This window comes from Nycticebus coucang, chromosome 2 (assembly GCF_027406575.1).
Source record: "Nycticebus coucang isolate mNycCou1 chromosome 2, mNycCou1.pri, whole genome shotgun sequence".
NCBI lineage: Eukaryota > Metazoa > Chordata > Mammalia > Primates > Lorisidae > Nycticebus > Nycticebus coucang.
The window spans coordinates 119365460-119387415 of NC_069781.1; the positions used below are offsets into that span (position 1 = coordinate 119365460).

Genomic DNA, 21956 nt, shown 5'->3' on the forward strand with positions numbered 1-21956 from the left:
GGCCAGAATTTCCATCAGTGAGGCTTCTGGAAATTGCTGATTCCCAGTTAGGAAGAGAGGTGGGCAATGATGACAAACGCTTATGGCCATTTGCTCTGAACTTCCTCTTGTTCCCTCCAAATCACCCAACAGAAGTGCCTGTGTCCCCAGGGCAGTATGATCCTGTTGGATGGGGTGGTGGGAGGGGATGAAGGGAAGGGAGCTTGTATCACATGGGGATCTTCAATGAGCTGGTTGCTGAGCTGAGGTCAAAAGGGACAGCTAATGCAAATAGGAGCTTGGCCTATGTACTTCATGGCAGAAGAGGGTGAATGTTCTTGGAGCAAAATTCGGCTCCTTCCTGGGGCCTCCAGGTCCCACATGGTCTGAACCCCTGCTGCTCAGACCGCATCTCAGACCCTCGGCTTCAGCCACATTCTAGTCATGCCTTGTACACACAAACTTGTTTACTCCCAAGAGCTTTTGCCCCTGCTTTTCCTTCTTCCTGGTACACGCTTCTGGATCTTTCCCTAGCTGGCCATTTTTCATTATTCCAGGCTGTTTAAATGTCCCTTCCTTGACCACCCCATTCCCTCCCCATCATGTTACCTTGCTATAGTTTATTTATAACATTTTCATTATTTGAAGCTGTTGTCCTTTTCTGTTTGTTTATCATGTTTCCCCACTTGAATATACATTCCTGAGGGACTTTTGTCTGTTTTGCTCACTGCTGTATTTACAGTGCCTAGTACAGTGCTTGGCATATAGTAGGCACTCAAAAAATGAATGAATGAAAGGTTCTTAAAGAATAGGCAATATCCCATCTGGATTAAGCTAGGAAACGAAGGGGCATTAATCTTACAACCAATTGCACCTTTGAGGTGCCACTTGATCTCAAAGCATTCCTGTCTTCTCTGCCCTGGAGTGCATTAGAAGCCCTAAGATGGAGGGTAACTCTGAGCGGTGCTGTCAGGGGTAGCCTGGGGCACCCACGGCCCATGAAAGTATCCATTGCCAGTCCTCTTCTACTAACAGAGGACCAGGGATAGGGAAGCTTGGTCCTGGGACCACCAACCAGGGAGTAGTGAGTAACCACGGAGTATCCAGGGGCAAAACAGAACTTCCAGCTGGGTTGTCAATCTTATGCAGGCTCCATTTCCAAGGGGCTGGAAGTGAGGCTGAGTCTAGGCCTAGGACAAAGGGTGGTCATGGTTAGTGCATCCTGTGGATGGGGTGGCTGCATCCATGGATGACCCCAAAGTGTACGCCTGGAGAAGGGTGGGCACTTGAAGGACAAATTTGGCACAACACCATCAGCCTTTCCCGTTACTCCCTTCCCCGCCCCCATGTCTATTGCAGATTCCTAGGAAAACCACTATCAAGTGGAGAAGCACTGGGTGTGATTAATGACCCCTGATTCACTCACCTGGGGATATTCAGCTTTGCCCTGTTCTCTCTATAGAAAAATACCCCGCACTAGAGACCTGCCCTTCCTGCTCTCAGACTTCACTCCAGCCCAGGCACTTGGAAGTTTCCTCTGCATTAATTTCAGACTTTGTGTAAATATCAGACCGGGGTTTTGGAAAGCAGAGTCCTTCAGCCCAAACTTTCCATCGGGCACAACCACCTTTCTTGGGCAGGGATCTGGGACCAAGAGCTGAGTTTCCTCTACTTGGCACTGACTGCTAACCTGGCAGGACAGAGAGATCCTTCCTCTCAGGGAAGAGGCTGGGGGACCCAGTGGGACTCCTCTGTAGCCTCCTGGGTGGAAATTGAGCCCAGGTTTACAAAGTGATCTCCAGTAAAGGTTCCTGGAAGCTGAGGGCCCTGATGGAAATGCCTGCTTGCCAGAAAGGGCCATAACAGGTGAGGGGTTACAGCTGAATTCCTGGGCAAAGTGAGAGTCGGCTGCATGACTACAAGAAAGCAAAGAGCACCCATCCTCATCCTTTAAACTTCTGGGGAATGCGCAGGTTCTTGGAGTTTAGACCTGGAATCCAGTCAAGGGTAAGAAAGGAGATGGATTATTTGGAGTTAAACCTCATTCTTTTGACCCTAATTTGCATCCCTTGCTTCCAGATTCTGGGAAGGATGTCACAGAAAACATCTAGTCAGCTCCTTTTGGATCGTGTTTTTCTTTGAGAGCTGATGGGAGCTGTGGGCACAGTTCTCAGGAAATGTTGCCCACACTCATGGAATCGCGTGTCTCATTTCAGGGTGTATACAGAGCACTCCTTCTGTGCAGTAACAAATTAACCTCCCTCCCAAAAAGGCTTGGGCCCCTGCCCTTGGCTGCTGGGAGGTAGCTTCTAAGCCTTGGAATGTCCTACCTAATTAGTGTCTTTGTCTATCTGGAGGCCTGGGGCCATGCTGGATAGTTTATGCTAACACTGTGATGTATGGTGCGGGGCCTTGGGCCAGAAGGTATCAACTTGACCCCCGGAGGAGCTGGAGACTAAGGTCAGCCATGTCTACATGACCAACAGCCAATAAAAACTCTGAATGCTGAGGGTCAGCTTCTTCGGTTAGTGACACTCTGTGCATGTCACACATATGTTTGCTGGGAGAAGTGAGTATTGGCCACACAGCTTCTCTGGGAGAGGAGAACCGAAAGCTCATGCCTGGCCTTTCCTAGTCCCTGCCCTGTGTGCTTCCTCCCTTTGCTGATTTTGATCTGTGTCCTTTATTCTAATAAACCACGTGAGTACAATGGCATTAGTTCTGTGAGTCCTTCTAGCAAGTCACTGAACCAGAAGGTGGTCCTGGACCTCCCCAAAGGACATCTTTCTTGCTCCTTCAGATCATCACGTCCTGCCCAGGATGGTTCAGTGTTTACTGAGTGGACAGGGCACAAGACCTTTTCATCCCATGGTCCTCTTTCAAAGACACTGCCTTCTCCTTTGGGCAGTGCATTCTTTCTGGCCCAAAGTTCTGGGCATGTCTTGGCTTTCTTGTCTCTCCTTTACTTTGTCAAACACCCACCAGGTGATAGGCCCTGTAGTAAGTGGGAGGGAGAGCTACAGATGGACCACCTGTGACTCTGTGTGTGGCTTACTGCATGGGACAGGGGATGAGACGTGTGAATAAGTCCTACAATTTAAGGAGAGACTCTTGATGAGAGGCAAAGAGGGAGGGCTACAGGAGCTGAGGACGCAGAATCTGCACCTCCCTGTTGGCAGATGTCAGGGTGCTTTGAAGAAGAGGCAGCATTTGAGCTGAGCCTTGAGGAGTAGGTAGAAGATGGATGTGTCAAGGTGGGGAAAAGGAAAAGGCATTCAGGAGGAAGGGGCTGCACACACGAAGGCATGGAGAGAGGAGCAGGTCCAAGTGGTGGAGGATCAAGTTAGAGACAAAACCGAGCCAGATTGTGAAGAAGCTCCATGACTAGGGTAGAGAGTTTGGCTTCATTCTCTAGGCAATGCGGGGAGGGTCCCAGGGTCCCTATGTGTCATGAGGAAACTGCAGTCCCCACTCTCTTTGCTGGCTGGCTTTTACTCTATGAAGTCCCTCATGATGCTCCCATCAAGACCAAGTTCACCCCCCACATCACAGCAGGAGCACAAGCTGCCTGTGGCATTTGTCTGCCTCTGCAAGGAGACTGTGTCCACCAGGGGGAAGCGGCGGGTCTTCTCTCACCCACAAGCAGCTACCGTCCTCTAAAAACAGCCACGTATCAGGGCTCACTTCCATGCCTGGCGTGGCGGCCTGCGGCACTTGGAGCGCACCCATCATCACATCCAATGCTCACAACAGAACACAGTTCTGGGAGGGGCACACTGTTATCAGCCCTATTTTAGAACTTGGTTGCGGAGACAGAGGCTTAGAGCAGGTAAGTAAACTTATCTCAAATCCCACAGCCAGGTCAGTGGTGGAGCCAGAATTCAAACTCAGATTGGTCTACCTCCAAAAACTGTGTTCTTAACCCCTTCCTAGCTTCCCACGTATGTGCAAGGATTGGTGTTGTGTACTGAAGATGGTATCCCCCATCTCCTGGAAGTTTGCTCTAGTCATCAAAAGGCCTTTGAGGGCGGCGCCTGTGGCTCAGTCGGTAGGGCGCCGGCCCCATATACCGAGGGTGGCGGGTTCAAACCCAGCCCCGGCCAAACTGCAACCAAAAAATAGCCGGGCGTTGTGGCGGGCGCCTGTAGTCCCAGCTGCTCTGGAGGCTGAGGCAAGAGAATCGCTTAAGCCCAGGAGTTGGAGGTTGCTGTGAACTGTGTGAGGCCACAGCACTCTACAGAGGGCCATAAAGTGAGACTCTGTCTCTACAAAAAAAAAAAAAAAAAAGGCCTTTGACAATCTGTCTGCAGCTTTATTTTAATCACAGATTCAATTCCCAGACATTTGTTGCGTGCGTGCCCGCAGAAGGGCTCCTCCCGCGGAGTGGGCTCAGCTGCAGAGGGGCACCTCCGGCTGTGGGAAAAGGCTCCAAAGCACAGAAGAGGCAGACTTGCTCTCTGAGCCCCTCACAGACCCCCTCTGACTCCCAACAGGACAGTCAGCAAAGGGCTGCAAACATTGATACGGGGTTGCCTCCCCCTGGGCTTCTTCCCTTTCCGGCTGTCTCCAGCATGATGTCCCAGTTCTCTGCCAGCCTCTTCTGCTGTGCGACTGTCCCCTGCGAGGCTGTCAGGACTGTACTGCCTAATAGCTTCCCCACAGGACACCAGAGCAGCTGCTTTCATGACAGTGCCTTCCAGGGACTCAAGCTGCCTGCCGCCTTTTGCTTTTTTCTAGTTAGTGTTTCTCCAATGACACTGTCCTTACAAGAAAGCCACCTTTCCTTACTTAAAAAAAATGGATTCTTTTCTCTCTCCTAAACTGTGGTAAAATAAACATAACACACTTTGCATCTTAACCATTTGAAGTATATAATTTAGTGGCATTAAGTATTCCCATTATTGTGCAACTATCATCACCATCCACCTCCGGAATACTTTCTACCTTGCAAAACTGAAACTCTGCATCCATTTAACTATAAGCACCCATCTCTCTCTTCCCCTAGTTCCTGGCAACCACCATTCTACTTTCTGTCTTTGTGAATCTGACCACTGTATTTCCTTTCCAGGGAGGAATCATTAGCCCTACCCAACGCCCTATCCAAACATCTTCATGTGCTATTCCAATTGAACGCGTTTCTTTTTTCTGTAGTGCTTTATAGAAGCAAGGAAGCCTTCAGATTCACGGGGTCCTCCCAGGTACCACATTGCCTTCAACATCATAGGATGCTTCACATACTCCAATGGAGGAACTGTATCTTCACGGGATTAGGCTCTAAAACCTCATACAAGGCAGAAACCAGGTCTGATCAAAACTTCCCTTGAAAATCTCTTAGGAAGGCACCACGTTGGAGACCCCCCTCACTATTTCCCAATAGTCCAACCCAGTCATCCTTCTCCCATTGTGGAAGTTGGACTATTGTTTCTTTCCCTGGGCAGCAAATGAATTTGTTGGCTTGTTCCAAGGGCCGTGTTGTATGAGAAATACATATCATCAGACCCCAGACACATGCCTGGTGTCTCAGGATTGCTACACCATGCTGAGGCCAACTCTGAGAATAGCAAATTGGGGTTTCTTGTCTCTGGCTCCCTGGGGACACATACCCGTCAGGAGCAGCACCTGCAGAATTTCTCACTGAAGTGTTCTCTCTCTCAATGACACAGCACTGCACTGGAGTTAAAGCCTCAAACCGATTTGAAACTTTATGGCAGCAGCTGTGCTGATTTTCCCTGATGGAAAAATTCAGCCACGTTTGCACTATCAGCTGCAATGCTGGGGCATCATACCGACAAGTAGTTTTAATTGCAGACATGTCTCTTTCCTACCTAGACTGAGCTCCTTGAGAACAGGGAAAACTCATCTTTCTCCTTTTCTATCCCCCTAGTGTATAAAGTAGATAGCCCAGAATATAGAAAGTTTAAGTATAGAAAACTGTTTACTGACTTGGAAATGTGATCATGCTATACAATAAGCAATTAGATAAATAAATAAATAAATAAAATAAAAAGCAAACTGAAAAATAATATGTAAGGGAAGACAATTCCATTCTATTTTTCTGTATATCTATTCATGAATAAAAGACTAGAAAGCAGGCAGAAATTTAATTCTGGTTCCCTTTGGATAGTAAGTTTATAGTAGTTTTTTTTTCATCTTGAGCATTTGTATTTCCTAAATTAACTACACTGTCCTTTATTTTTTTTAAGGAAAAATGTTTCTAAATAAAGTGAAATTTCATATCCTTTTAAAAAACTCCATTCAAGGCAATCACAGGAGAAAATAATCTCCAGACCTGGCAGGCCATCAGGAGAACTGGAGTTTGTGTGTCAAAACCAATGGATTCCCCAGTGGCCCAGGTGGCAGCCAGGTGGGGGTGTAGGGGTTAAGAAGCATCTCAGTGGGGGGAAAGTAAGCTCTCTATGTGTTAAAACTCTTGAGAATACTCTGGGAAACAGAACTTTCTCTGTCCCTGTGTTCAATAGATTCCGGGCCCAAAGTCTTTCTGGCCTCTGTCTCCTGAAGGTGGCCTTGACCCTAAGCCAAAGGAATTCACATGAACTCTGCATGGTGAGCAGGAGTAAACAGGTCTTAACATACACATTGGTGACTGATGGGTCCCAGATAAGGTGACAGGCTCTTTGCTTCTTTCTCTCATGTTAGAGGTCAGGGTCAAGACTGAGAAATTCACCTTCTCTCTGAGCATAGCACATGGAACAGCCAGGCAGTCATGAACTTTGGAACTGGACGGGTCATGAGTTCACATCCTGGCCCTACTACTAACCAGCTATGCCTAAGTTTCATCATCTATAAAATTGGGATAGTTAGACCTACTTCATAGAGCTTTCTGCTGCTTCAGCATGCGGTATGTGTGCACAGGGAGTTCTGGTCCGATCATGTGAAGACATTTGCATCCTTCTTATTTAACTTGCCTAGTCTCCGGTTAGCATTAAAGCACTGACAGATGGGAGACTGCATTGTTTGTTTAATCTGTCTGCCTGATAGAGCTTCCTTTAAATCTCTTACACGAAGCACAGGTCTAAGACATAGCAGCAAGTCAATAAAGGGTGTTAGGTGTTGAACTGAGCCCTTCTCACCAGAAAAAAGATGTGTTTAAGGCCTAATGCCCAGCACCTATGAATGTCAGCTTATCTGGAAATAAGGTCTTTGCAGATGTAATTGAGTTAAGATGAGGTATAAGGATGGGCCCTTAACTCAATATGATTGGTACTGTTATCGGGGGCGGGGGTGGGGGGAAGATGGCCACGTGAAGACACAGACACACACACAAGGAAAACGCCAAGTGACAGAGATTGGAGTGATGCAGCTGCAGGCCCAGGAACACTAAAGATTGCTGGCCACAACCAGATGCTGGGAAGAGGCAAGGAAAGATTCTCTCTGCAGATTTCAGAGGAGGACGTCCTTGTTGAGACCTTGATTTTGGAAACTGTAAGACAATACATTTCTGCTGTTTTAAGCCACCAGCTTGTGGTACTTTGTCACAGCAGCCCTAGGAGACAAGTACAAGGGGTAACTTTTTATTATAATACCACTACAAATAAAAAAACTTCTTAATAAAGGAGAATCCACAATCTCACTTGGTGGTCAACCTCAGGCTCATTTAGATTTCTTTGGAAAACTACTTCTTATGTCTAATCTAAATCTCTCCTGTCCCCTTTTTCTCAGTGGAGACAGCACATTTCATGTCTTGGGATTGTTCTTGATGGATCTTTCTAAATCTTTCTCATCTGCCCTTCTACTTTGACTCCGATCTTTGTGACTTTCTTGTCTGGCTTCCTGGCCGTCATCAGGCCTCCCACCTCCCTTCCATTCCCACTGATACACATTGTAGGTACTCTATTTCTAACAGAATCAGGAAACTATATCCAGATCCTGCCTTTTATGAAGGAAAACTTCTAGAAGTGAAAGTTTTTTCCAGGTTTCTGTCCCGTATGGACTCAAAGCCATCTTTTCTTCTAAGGTCCACCTAGGACATGAAAAGACCAAAGTTTCAGCCAGAGGCAGAACCAAGTCTGTTCAGCTGCCTTAACCTGCTCAGAAGCATAGAAGTTTCTTCTGGTACATTCAGAATTCTCCACTTTCCAATCCTGGGAGAGGGTGATCAGTGGGGCCCCAGAGGCGGCTCTCACCCCCACACCAGCCCACACACTTCACATGACTACTGATAGCATGGCCATGTTGGCAAAAAGAGGAATTCTTGCTCATGCATCCTTTGTGGTGAAAAACCTGTAGTGTAATCTCACAGAATGGTTGAAAGAGTGGGGTACAATCAGGGCTGACATGTAAAATTGCAAAGGCTGTGCGCTGTACAATTCCAGGCACCATTCACAGGGACTACGATGGAATGGTGCCCTCTGGAGCCTGGGGTACAACAGGACCTACGGCAGCTACCAGGCATATTAGGAGCCAAACCTGGCTTTCATTATCTACCCTGTGCCCTAGCCAGCATTCAGGTTGCAGACAACATGTAGCCTTCCTTGCATTCCTCAGGTCCCTTTCTGCTCCAGGATGGTAAGACTATCAGAACAGTATAAAAGGGAAGGAAAGCAGCTGAGGAACTTCAGTCTGGGCAGGAGGCGGCAGTCACAACTAAGACATGATCATCTACTAAAATGTCAGGTTCAGAAACACCAGGCAGGGGGATCTTCAAAATTAACATCAGTTACTGCTTTGAGAGTGCCTGTTCTGTATGAAGTCCCTTGGTTTAGCTACATTAGTTCATTTTGCCCTCCCAACAAACCTACAGGGTAAGAGACATTATTCTCAATTCACAACAAGACTAATGACTGCTGATGAAGTGACCAAACTGGGCTCGGAGCCCTTCTACCTGATCCACTCCCAGAAGACTATGACCTAAAGGATTCTTTTGTGAGCACAAGTACTGGATGCGATCAGGAAGGCAGCTGGGGAAAAAAAATGTTCATGACAAGGTGCTAGAGTCATCATGATAATTGGATAAAGACACGATGGAACTGGAGGTTCAGGGAGGGCCCCCAGGGGTGGAGGTGAGTTGCCACTCAGGGTAGACAGTGATGGCTGAGGAGAGGTGCCCTCTACCGAGGCCTCCACAATTGTGAAGACTCTGGGAGGTCCTTGGTGCCTGGCCTGCTCCTACCCTGCAAAAGAGGTGCTGGAATCCTGCAGCTGGAAAAATGTAAAGGGAATGAGATGAAAGAAGGCCCATGCTGGGTAGGCCCACTGATGGAACTTGAGGCCCCAAAGGTGGAAGGACCTAAGAATATAAGTTTAGGTCCTGCTCCCCCATGATGTTTACTGAGGAAAGCTGAGAAGACGAGGGCCTGGCATATGGCAGGGGCCATCCCTCTCTTCAGTTGGGTCATTGGTCCCTCCTTGTGGTGGCAGAGCATGGGCTAGCCCGGGTGCTGGCCATACTGACAGTGCGGAGTCCCTGAGCCCTGGCCAGGGTCCCAGCGTTCTTATCCATGATGAGAGCAGAGTGCAGTAACATATCATGGACTTTCAGAAGACAGACAACTGGGGGTGCTCTGATAGAATCTGACATGGGGATCCTAAATCACTAGCTGTGCCCCTCTTGACCTACCTCTCTGGCTCCTGAGGGTATCACAGACCAGCCCCCAGACTCCCTGGAGCATGGTGTGAAAAACAGTAGGATTTTCCCAGTCACCCCTTGTGTGCTGAGCATGTCCCAGCTGCTAGAGACATAGTGATCAAGGCAGATGGGGCTCCTGTCTCCAGTCCCATGGAGCTAGGGAAGTTCAGACAACTGCCATGGAAACTGAACAACCAGGCACGTCCAGAGAATAAGCTAAAATAAAATGCAACAAAAGGTAACCAGGGCATGGGGGTCAGAGTGTTTGTTTTCTTTAAATTGGGCTTCTTAGAGGAGGTGATATATGAACCTGAAAGACCAGAATAAGCCAACCCCCTTTGGGAAGAACGTTCAGGCAGTGGACGTTCAGGCACTGAGGTAGGACAGAAGTGGGAGGCTACTGGCTGGAGAGGGATGAGGGGAGGAGGGGACACCAGCCAGTTCTAGGGCCTGTAGGTCAAAGAAGGGGATTGGTTTGGATTTCAAGTGTGACAGGACCATCTCTGAGGTTTTCTGAGCCTTTGTAGTCACTAGGAGGCTGAGTGGGATATGCAAATGACCTTGATACTTGCTACTTGGATCTAAGGGCAGTCACTCCACACATTACTTGCAGTAATGTGATTAGGGAGGGGGTGGGATTCCTATTTTCCAGCCGACAATTGTCAGAGACTCCTCTGGTGCATCAAGTCATACTGACCCCACTGTGGGTAAGCCCACAGCCCCAGAGAGGAGGGTAGGTGGGAGGGTCTGAGTGGGGCACTTGTGCCCCTCAAAAGGACCCTCTCTGCCAAAACATCCACAGAACAATTCATTAGCAGAAGCCTACATGGATCTCTTTTAAGAAACAAGTGGGGGCGGCGCCTGTGGCTCAGTGAGCAGGGCGCCGGCCCCATATACTGAGGGTGGCGGGTTCAAACCCGGCCCCGGCCAAACTGCAACAAAAAAATAGCCGGGCATTGTGGCGGGCGCCTGTAGTCCCAGCTACTCGGGAGGCTGAGGCAGGAGATTTGCCCAGGAGTAGGAGGTTTCTGTGAGCTGTGTGACGCCACGGCACTCTACCGAGGGCGATAAAGTGAAACTCTGTCTCTACAAAAAAAAAAAAAGAAACAAGTGGGAATCCCAGAAGGAGGCTGCTTTAGGGGGATGCATGGCCCAGGGAGGGGGAAAGCTCCATGGCTGGGTTCATGGGCCTGGAGTTGGGGTGATACCTATGGACTGGGGAAAGGACAGGTGACAGAGACAAGATGCAAATAGGGAATCTCTTTGCTCAGTTCCAGAGGCCACCATCCAGCCTCTGGGAGTTATTAAGACTGGCACCCCTTGAGTCACACAGCAAGTGGAATGTACGGGATTAGACCCTCAGCTCACACTGGACACTGGGACAGCCAGGCTCAGAAAGAGAACATGTCCAGAGGCAGGAATCAGCTGACGGGGCACCACCCCACCCCAGGAAACCCCAGGAAGCAATGCTCTGCCTCTTGCTTCATGTATTTTTTTTGCAGTTTTTGGCCAGGCCTGGGTTTGAACCCTCCACCTCTGGCATATGGGGCCGGTGCCCTACTCCTTTGAGCCACAGGCGCTGCCCTTGCTTCATGTTTTTTTAAATCCAGAAAAAATAGAATGAAAATGAGCATCTAGGCTTGGTGTCTGTAGCACAGTGGTTACAGCGCTAGCCACCTACACCGAAGTTGGTGGGTTTGAACCCAGCCTAGCCCAGCTAAAACAACGACAACTGCAACAAAAAATAGCCAGGTACTGTGGCGGGTGCCTGTAGTCCCAGATACTTGAGAGGCTGAGGCAAGAGAATCACTTAAGCCCAAGAGTTTGAGGTTGCTGTGAGCTATGACACTAGGGCATAGCTAGGGCATAGACTCTGTCTCAAAAAATAAAAAAATAAAAATAAATAAATGAATAAGTAAAATGACCATCCAGCATGGCCAACCTTTAAAGGGAAGGTTGCAGGTGTGAGGTGGAAAAGGGGGGGGCTGGGCCAGCTTGGGAGGATAGCACGGTGGGGGCCAAGGTTGGGGTCACTGTGTTTGAGATTTGGGATTTTAAGCACTACCTGGTGGGGGTCTCCCCCTTCCCTGGGGTTGCCCCTTGGCCCTGGTACAACCACCTCATTCTTGTTGCAGAATCAACGTGGCTGATTGCCTAGATCTGCACCTCTCTAAACTAAAGTCCCTTAATCTGCTATAAGAAAAAAAGGAGCTCCCCTGTCAAATTCAATTTGAGAAACTTGATAGAGATTTCCAAAGTCCATCAGCATATGAGAAACCCTGCAGGGAAGGGGCCCATTTAATTTCCTTTAATCCTGAATTTGCCTGGGGGCTGAGACCCTTTCTATATGCCATGCCTGTTGAGCTTGGAAGGTGCATTCTGCAGAACTCACCTTGGGGACCTGAGTCTAGCTCCCAGGGACAATTATGTCTTAATCCAAGTTAAGAACAGCTATGTCAGAAGCAGGGCCCATCTCAGACAGGAAAGAGGAGGCAGAGAAAGCAAGCCATGACCTTCTTGTTCCCATAAAGGACAATCTAGGGACAGAGGCTATAGTTCTGCTTTTGGGGAAGGGAGGACCAGTGACCCAAGATGCAAGGCTAGAGAGATGAGCTTAGAGCCCAATGCACTTGTAGGAACAGCTCCGGGTTTTAAAGCAAGGGTTCAGAAATACGACTGCAATGCCATCACCTGAGGCAATTTTCAAAAACACTATTCTCTGCTACCCACTTCTCACTGAAGCAGAATCTCCTGGGGGCACATTAAGGCTCAGGCACCTACATTTCTCAAAAGTCCTTCAGATACTTCTAACTCTAAGGATTGAAAGCCACGTGCACTGACAGCCTCTAGGCCCCTTTGCCAGTGTCTTGTAAAGCTAAAACACATCACTACATTCCTGAGTCAGCCTAAAATACAGGTGTTCCCCTGAGCCATCTGGATAGGCGGGTTGTGGTGAGAAGGCTGGTGGCGGGAGGGAGCACCTGGTGGAGGAGCAGAGGATTAGGGTGAAGGTTGGGTCAAGGGTGCAAGTGTCTGGGACTAGAAAGCAGGTTCCCTGAGGGCAGTGGGAAGCTGGGCTACCTCTTGTCTTGGACTTTTCTCTTGTGAAGGTTTTCTCCTTTCCACATCCCCACCAAAGCAGCCCTGGAACTGGTGAGAACATGGAAGGACAGAGCCAGAAGGTATCCCAAGGATGAAGGTAGCCCTAGGACCAAGTCTGTCCATGGTCAGGCTCTGTCATCTGTTTCTGTGATCTGATGCCTCCTTCTACTGGCTAGAATGTGACTTGTGGTGAGAGAGGAGGAGGCTCTCAGAAGCCTGGGTAGCAGCCAGGGGCTCTGCCAAGAGCAGCCTGTCCGCCCCCCTCCAAGTGCCCTCCCCTCTCTGAGACTCAGCCTCTTCATTGCATAATGAAGGAGGCATTGTGGCCATCTTTAAATCCCTTTCTCCACCACTGCTTTATGACTCTACAAAAATAGAGGCTCAGGGAAGTTAGATGATTTACTCAAATGCAACTCTTGGCTAGTTGCTTTCAGTTAGGCCTTAATTTACTGTGACTTCAACTCCATTTTACAGATAAGAAAATGGAGATGTTCAGAGACCTGCCTGCATTGCGAGTCTCTGTGTTCTCGATCCCCATCTGGTTCTCTTTTCAGTATAGGTGGGCTTTCTTCAGCACTGGGGACCCCCACCCTTGGGATTGTCACAGTGCAGTTGCCATATCTGTTGCGCCTTTAGAGGACGATGTTACCTGGTGCCATAACCTAACCTCACGCTTACTGGGAACCCACCCCGAATCCTAAGTGGCAAGTGATGGATTTCCCAACTGGGTATGATGGTGTTCTCTGTGTCAAGAACTAAAAAAGTATTTACAGGGCCTTGGTCTGTTCATTATTCATTCATTCAGTCCACTAGACTGTTGGGTGTGCCTGGCACTGGGTTAGGTATGGACACAAAAGGTCCCTGCATTGATGGGCTTCAAGGCACCCCCACAAGGGACATCCCTGGGTGGTAGGTTCTCACCGGATCTTGGCCTATGACAGCAGGCCTTACTAGGTCTGTTTTACAGATCAGTAAGGCGAGGCCGAGAGAGGAAGCTGTTTCCCCTTGGCATGCAGTCAGGCAGTGACCAGGCCATGTGAGTCCAAGTGTGGTGTTCTTCCATCTCACACGGGGAGCACACCCTCCCTGCTTGTGACTCCCTGCTGGGAGTTGTGTGTAGGGGGAGTTGTTGACACCACCCACTGCCCTACCCAGCTCATGAGATTGTTATGGAAATCCTGCTCTCAACCTTCTTTAACCTGCTGGCACTACTGTATACACTAATTTTCCACACTGGGACTTTTAAAACCCTCAAAGATAATAATAATGGCTGCTATATTTATCGTGAATCTACTTTGTGCCAGGTCCTTCATTTGCTTTATCTTGAACCCTCACAATAGTCCCACAAGTCCATTTCCTGGAAACAGAAGCTGAGGTTCAGAGAGAATAAGTGACTCAACCAAGAGCACACAACCTAGATCTGGGCTACCAAAGCCCACGTTCCTTCTACTTTGCCACTGTGGCCCTGCCTTTTTTTTTGTTCCCTTTTCATTTGTTGTCTTCCAAACCTTCCCTCTTGCCTTCCTAGCCACAGCCCTTCTGTTGTCCAGCACAGATGGGTGTGGCCTGGTCCAGAAACTGAATGAAGGTAGGTTCATTCAACCTGGGCACTGCTGACATTTCAGGCCAGATAATTCTCTGTTTTGTACATGTGTGGGAGCTGCCACCCTCTACACTGTGAGATGCTCAGCAACATCCCTGGGCTCCATCCCTAGATGCTAATAGAATCTCACTCTAGTCAGGGCCCAAAGTTCCCTGGGGGTGCAAAATCGGCCCCACTTGAGAACCATTGCTTTATAGAAAAAGGTCAGTGTCTTTTTATAGAAAAAGGGTCAGTGTCAAGTTAATTATAAACTGTCTTATGCATTAGACCATGAGCAAAGAGAGGAAGGGAGAGCTGATTTGTTCACTGCTGTGTTAACTATAGCTCACACTGTGCCTGGCACGTAGCAAGTGCTGCTGAAAGGATAATGAATGAATGCTCTCTGTGAACATGGAGTGTTTGGGGATGAGGGCCTGAAGATCTGGATTCCTGTCCAGATCAACCTTACCAGCCTACTCTGGAGCAGCCTAGGATACAATCCTTTCCTTGCTTGGGTGTGGGTCTCCTCTGCAATCTGTAAATGAGCGCCATAAAGGGTCCTGAAGGTCCTGGGGATCCATGGTCTAGTGACTGCCAGAGACCAGGGAGCTAAGGAGGGGCTGTCCATCAGGCCAGGCTTTGCAGACATGCCTAGCCCTGTGTTTCTCCTTCTTATCCTCGCCCCTCAAGTCAAATCAATTTCAGGGAGACAAGCAAGCCCCCTCCCACCCTCATAGTGACCCTACACAGGAGATGTGGCTCCTTTTTTGAGTGTATGTCTTAAAGGAAAAACATGTAACCTCAAAGGTAACCAAATATCCAAATCGTGATGCCCAAATCCACCTATTCATGAGTTTAACAAAAAGCTTCTTTAGGATACACTGTAAGGCCTTTGAGAGGGATAGAAGTCACCTCTCACAGAGCAGGCCAGTCCGCAGGGACGCCCTGCAGGCACACACTCACACACTCACACACACACCCCCCCGCAGGGCCGCCCTGCTGGCACACACATTCACACACCCGGCAGGGTTGCCCTGCCAGCATGCACACAGGCACACACATACACACACACTTGGCTGCTTACAAGGAGGCTCTGAGTTTTTAAAAGTAAACTCCACTGTTTCCGTTCTTGCCCTGGATTCAACTTTTGAAAAAAGGAACCGTTTTTCTGTTATTTCTTACAAATTCCACCCTCTCTGGTCCTCCTCTTGCTTGCACTGGGCTTCCCCCTCCCCTCCTGTGCCCGCCTGCTGCCCAGCAGCTCCTCCCCTCTATCACAGACGCCATCTCCAATGTGCCAGGGGCCTGGACCCTCACAGGGGTGGCTGCATCCTGTTGGGTCTGTGGGACCAGGGCAGCCACCCCTAAGAGAGATGGCACAGAGATGGACCTCTTTCCACCACTGATCAGGGCTTCCTTAATAAGTTAAGAGGATAGCAGTGAAGCTCCTGTCAAGGCCTAGAGCATGGCCACAAGGCTGGGCCTCAGTGACAGCAGGAGAGTAAGGCTCCTATTTCCAAGATGTCCTCCACACTTAGATCGCCCTCTCCCAGGATGGCTGCTGGCCCTGTGCCCTCCATTGCTCCACTCATAAGCAGATCTGAACTTGCCTTTCCTCTGCCCCCAGCTTCAACCCCCAACTGCCTTGACTCCCGGGACCTTAACTGTCCAGTCCAAGCATTGGGACAGTGGTGGCAAGGATGTCCCAGTGCCTGCCATTTGGATCCATGGGACAAGAATTTCTGAGAGACATTAACGTCATTGAGATCAGAGTCTTACAAACTTTTTTGACTGCAACCCAAAGTAAAAAAAATATATATATATATACACGAAATTTGTATATTTGCATATACATTTATATTATAAACACACACACACTCTCATAGAGGGCTGAAAAATATATAACAGAAATTAAAGTTTCCAGAAACAATACTTACCCTTACTACATGGGAGGCACCATGAGATTATTTATTCTTACCTATTTCATTAAAAACCCCACTAAAGTGGTTTCACAACTTGAGGTTGGACAAATTCTATGCTAGACATTCCTGCTGAAGCAGAGACAGACTAATAGTGGGACTCCTGAATTTAGGGTTTGTGACCCCAAGGGGGCCTAGGAACCGTTAGAGAAAAGGAATTAAGGTGTGTGGTGTCCACTGACAGCCAGAGAAGCCACTCACAGTGTGTTTTTTAATCCTCACAAAAATCACCTACTGGAGGATTTCCTCTGCTTTTTGGAGAAGAGGAAACTGAGCCTCTGGAAGGCTTCGTAACCTCTTCAAAGTTGTGTAGCCAGTAAGTGGCTGAGCTGAGATTTGAACCCAGGACTGCCTTGCATGCCAGGCTGCCCACCCTCCCTGCTCTTCCCTACTATCTCAAGAGGTGAGTCTCTCTCACAGGAGGAAGGAGAGTGCAGGGGACTGGGGCTGCCTGGGATGAGGGGGCACATGTGAATGGGGAGGAGAGGTTAAGAGGTGTGTCTGTGTGTGGACTTCCAAACATTAAATAAAGAATCCCCATTTAAATACAATTCGCACGGAACATTCTAGGAAAAGAAAAATTTCTATTACTGTAAGAATTAATAGTAATAATAATAATACCAAACAGCTATTGAGTATTTGCTGGGCAGCAGGCACGGTGCTAAGCTAGAGTCACCCCACAGCTGCTGTCTATTGAGTCCCTGCTGTGGGCTAGCACTGAGCATAGAGCTTGGCTCCTAGGTGGCGCTCAATGGTTAGTGAGAGAATGAATGAACACCCTAGGCGCAGCGCACAGAAGTACAATGTATGCCAAAATTAAACACAACTCCACAGAACCTAAGGAACTCCAGTATCTCTCTGAGAGATATCTTCTTTCTTTTGATAATTTCTTCATCTAAAACTTTTAAAACTGGGAGGTCTTTTGTTCTGTAATTTTCCCCTTTGTTCCTAGGCAGCCTCTCCTTGGGCTCAGTGAGTGAGCCCTTCCATCTTCACAGTGCCTCCTAACTCGCCCAGTGCAGGGTGCATGGGCAACACCATTGCTCCTTGTCCATAGCAAGGAAGAGACATGAGCATTAGAGCACAGACTTCTGGACTCATAAATCAGATGACTCTTAAATCTATCAGGTGACTGTGGCCTCATCTAGACTCTAGTCCTGCCCCCAAGACACAGAGCAACTTCAGAAAGCCATTGCACCTTTTTTGGATGCACTTGCCCTCATCTTGAGATAAGATGAGTGTGTTTCCAAGATCCGGAGTTTCCCCTAAACTGTCAGACACCCACCCACTACAGTACCCAGGACAGAAACACCACGCTAACCCTGTTCCTCTTGATTACCACTCCCACAGAACCAGAATTTACACACCAATCAAAATGCAAGAACTGGAGCTTACTGGTGAAACCCTAGCCTAGTAGAATCCTGTCTTGACACAGCTCACCGCCTGGCAGGAGGATGATGATGGAAAAGTTTGGGTTGGATCCTGTCTCCCAACTGGAGACAGGCTCCCACCCCCACCACTTGCTCTGCCTCCAATACAGACTCAGTTGACACAGTGACAGCCTCTAACCCAACCCCTGCTCCACCAGCATTGGCTTCATTGGCAGAGGAACCCAGAGATGGGAAAACTGCTGTGGTCAGGTGTCCTCATCTCCTCTCCACCTACTTCCTTGAGAAATGCCTCTTCTTGGTGGACACAGGCATGTTCTGAGCACTGCCCTGGTCTCCCTTGCCAGCAATTCACTAGCCCTGTCCTGGGCTCTCCCAGCTTTCCTCTACCTTTTTAGGTGCGCTCTGGGCCCTGGAGCAAGCCAAATAGCCACAGAAGTGGGATCAATGGTTTGTCTCAGCCTCAGCTTAGGCAACTGCTGTGTATCTGACATACTGTCCACACCATTCCATTTATTCCTCCAGCCACCCTGCCCAGGAGGCCTCCTTCCCGCCTGACAGAGGGCAGGCCCAGGCTCAGGAAGATGAAACATATCCTTCAGCTAAAAAATATCACAGTGGAGACTTGAACCCACATTTCCTTGACTCTAAAGCCGCTACTCTGTCAATTATGTGTCTTCCCAGACCTAGGACTGGGAATTTGGAGTAAAGACTCCCTTGTTCCTTAATCCTGGCGGACTAGGAGACAAGTGCCCCTCCTCACATGCTTCTTTGCCCCATTCACTCTGATTCTGCAACAGCAGGAAAAGTTTGCTCAACTCCACTTCGGACGCATCCAGTGGATGGCGGAAGCCCCCGGAGCACACCTCTCCAGGAGCCAAACCCGGGAGCGCAGGCCCCAGCTCAGAGGCTGGCGACTGCCACTCAGACCCGCGCGGGCTCGCCGGGCGCCCGGGGAGAGTCTCTGTTTGGAGGGAAGGAGAGGGTTACCTTGAAGACTTGGACTCCCTTCTCCAAGAACTTCAGTCCCATACACCTAGCAAGGCAGCTGGGGGGGTCAGGGGCCGGGAGGCCCAGGTCTCCTGCGCAGCTGGGGAGACGCTCTGCGCGGCGGGCGCTGCGCACCCTTCTCCTGTCCGCTTCCTGTCCGCAGGTCCCCTCGGGCGATGGCCGCGGAGGCAGTGGCTGGGTTGCGGAGTCTCCACAGGCCGCGGGTAGGGACACTGAAAGGTGCCCGGAGCCCCTGGCACCCGCGTGAGATGCCGGCCGGTGGAGGTGCTGAGAGAGAGACCTGGAGCAACGCCGCGCGCGTCCTCAGCTCTCCGAGCCCCTTCTGGAGCGGCGTGGAGGTAGGTGGGCAGGCGGACGGGCGGGCATGGCGCGCGGTGACACATACATAGGGGCGGGCGGGGGAGGGGAGGGCCCCTAGAGGTGGGGGACGGGAGAGGGCGAGCACGAGGGGAAACCCCACCCCCGGGGGGCCGAGGAACGGCGGACGGGGGGAGGGGACGGCAGAGGCGTCTGGAGCGCGTTGGACTCTGGCTAGCTACAGGCGCTCTGCTGGGGAAGCGCCGCGGCGCAGGGCGCGGGGCCGGCAGCTCCGGCCCGCGAGAGGAAGGCGGCGCGAGAAGGGCTGGAGGGCCGGCGTCTGCATTGCGGTCGGCAGCTCCGCAGGCGGAGGGCCCCGAAGCGCTGCATCCTCTGAGCATCCCCGAGTGGCCCGGCCCGCAGCAGGACGCGGGCTCGGGCGCTCGGCAGGGTCTGCCGTTGAGGCCCGACGCGACGCGATCCAGGAAGGGCGCGACCCCTTACTGTTCAGCCACGATTTGGCAGGACCCCTACTGAGGAGTGGCTGAAAGTTTCTTTGGGGTGGGGTACACCAGGATGACGGGAGGGCGGAGAGAGGCGATAAGGCAAGCGGGAAGGAGCCGGGAGCTGGGAGTCCCAGGGCAAAAAGGCCAAGAGTCTTCAAAATCCCCAGGAGAGGGCAAGGACATCTCAAGAGAAGCTGGAATTCTCCGCTACCTCTGTAGCGCTAGTACTTCTATAACACTCCCTAATGATGTTGTTTTTTGGAAAAGGAGTGAAAAATACTAACATCTTTTGCTTATGAGCCAGTTGTGCAACATACATTAATATTTTATTTAAATTTTCCAAAGAGCTCAACAAGGTAAATAATACAATTTCCTCTTCCCCACCCTGGCTCCCATACCCGGCAAAGATGTGAAAGTGAGTCTCAGAAAGTGATGGAGTTACCTACTAAAGGTGGGGTATGAATTCAATCCCAAAGTCATGCGCCCTCTGCAACACGAGCTGCTGGGTAAGCCACGGCACTGCTGGAGGACGCGAGCTGGGTGGCGACCTTTGGAGTTCTTACCGAGGAAGCTGGCGGTGGGTGCAGTGGCCTCCGTCAGTATGCTGCAGGCTTCCTGACCCTCTCACTGGGTGAGGACTGAAGAAGAAGTGGACTCTTTGAGGGCTGCCCTGTACAGGCATAATAGACCAAGCTATAATCAATTATTTGCTTAAGAGGAACTGAAGTGCCTCAGTTTCCCCAGGATGACTCTGCTGGAATTGTGTGGTTATTATGCTGGCTGTCTTCTGCTTGAGGCCCCAGCCTTGGCCCAGCGCATTCTCTGCAAGTCCCCTCCCCATCTTCTCTGTCCAGGGCAGTGAGGCCCCAGGGAAGAGGGAGTGACACTCATCCCACCCGGGGGCCTCTGGGAGTTGAGGCTACAATGTTTCACTGGTTGGCGGTTCTTGACTTCACTCTTTTTCTACCTGTATCTGCTGGTTTCTCTGAGTCAGGTCTCTAAGTTTCGGAGCACTTAGGGCACTGCTAAAATAATGATGACCAAAGCCAGTATGGGGATAATAATGACTTCCCTCTCAAAAAAATGAAATAAACTCTTATTAACTACTGACTTCAACGTTTGGACCAGAGGAAATGACCCTTCTAAAAAAAAAAAATCTCTAAAATTCAAACAGAAATAGTCATGGATTCTCCTGCCAGTGTTTGCCTGAGGTTGTAGGTCAGAACAAATTGCCCTCATCTCTAAAATGGGATCACGTTGGACATACTTACAAGGGAGGTGGGGTTAATGAAAGACAGTTCAAGTCAAGGACAAATATTAATTAGGTACTTCATCTATACATGTATAATGAAGGAAACACGTGTTTATTGATCCGTTTTATAAAGAGGCTAAGAAATATATAATAGGCACCTATTATGCGTCTGATGCTGCTTGGCACTGCGGCCTCTCGGGTGGGTATTATTCTCATTTAGGCACTAAGAGACCAAGACTTAGAGGCCACCACGATCATGAATGGGATCAGAGCTCAGGTTGGCATGACTCCACACTGCCTACCCATGATGGATATAGAAAACTCAGGTTGATGATGATAAAGTGTTTGGACACTTTAAAGACCGTATCAAAGAATCTAAGATCATGAGTATCAAAAAGCCTTTGGTGACATTTAAGCAGGAGGTAGCTGTTGCTCCTATTTAACTCGAGATCCCTGTTCTTGTGTAGTATTTCTGGAGTCCTCTGCTAGAATACTTTATAGTTGTTTAATGCCTTTTCCAGGCTGCCTGATCCAATCTGCTGTCACTGGCAAGTTCTAACCTCTTTCTGTTGAAAGTGTGGTCTACTTATCAGCAGTGTCAGCTGGGAGCTTATTTGAAATTCGGAATCTCAGTGCCTCCCTTGCCCCCAGAACAACTGAATCAGAATGCACATTTTAACAAGATCCTCCTAGTATTTTACATATTTAGTGAAGTCTGAGAAGCCTTGTGCATTCAGCAGGTTCTATTCATTCAATCACCAGTTTGCACAGTAAGAGCATCTCAGAGCTGGGAAGGGCTCTTAGAGAACTCTGAGGTCATCCCTTCTGGTATATGGCAGTCCTTTCCATGAATTTGCCCTCAAGAGGTACATTAGACTCTAATCGGATGTGTCCATGGGTTTTACTTCCTTCCGAGATCATGTCCTGATTTCTCATGGATCTATTGTTTAGGTAGCCCTCAGCTTTTGCAGAAGCTCATGCCAAACACTGGATTTTCACAGGTTGACATATATCCTAGGGAGGAGGGATCAATCTTTCAGTTTTGTAAAGAGGCCAAGAAATATATATTGGGCACCTATTACATGACAGATGCTGCTTTGTACAACAGCATTTCCTAAGGTCCACATCCACCACTTATCCTGTCCCTGGATGTCCTGCCATGTGACAGATTTTTTTGTATTTGAAATAAGTTATTTCAAGTATCTTCCTGATTTTCCATTTGGATTGGATATGTCACTCCTTTCTGTCCTTTCTCATATGTCTCAATCAACAGA

General features: G+C 49.3%; 1 protein-coding gene across 1 annotated transcript in view; it reads right to left on the reverse strand.

Annotated features, from left to right (window-relative positions):
- The window catches only part of ACAN (aggrecan), a 67086-nt gene extending 48113 nt beyond the window's left edge, over window positions 1–18973 (reverse strand). Inside the window, exon 1 of the mRNA XM_053581671.1 lies at window positions 18607–18973. The gene's annotated coding sequence lies outside the window, so the exon portion shown is untranslated. The remainder of the gene's footprint in view (window positions 1–18606) is intronic.
- Window positions 18974–21956: the final 2983 nt, after the last annotated feature.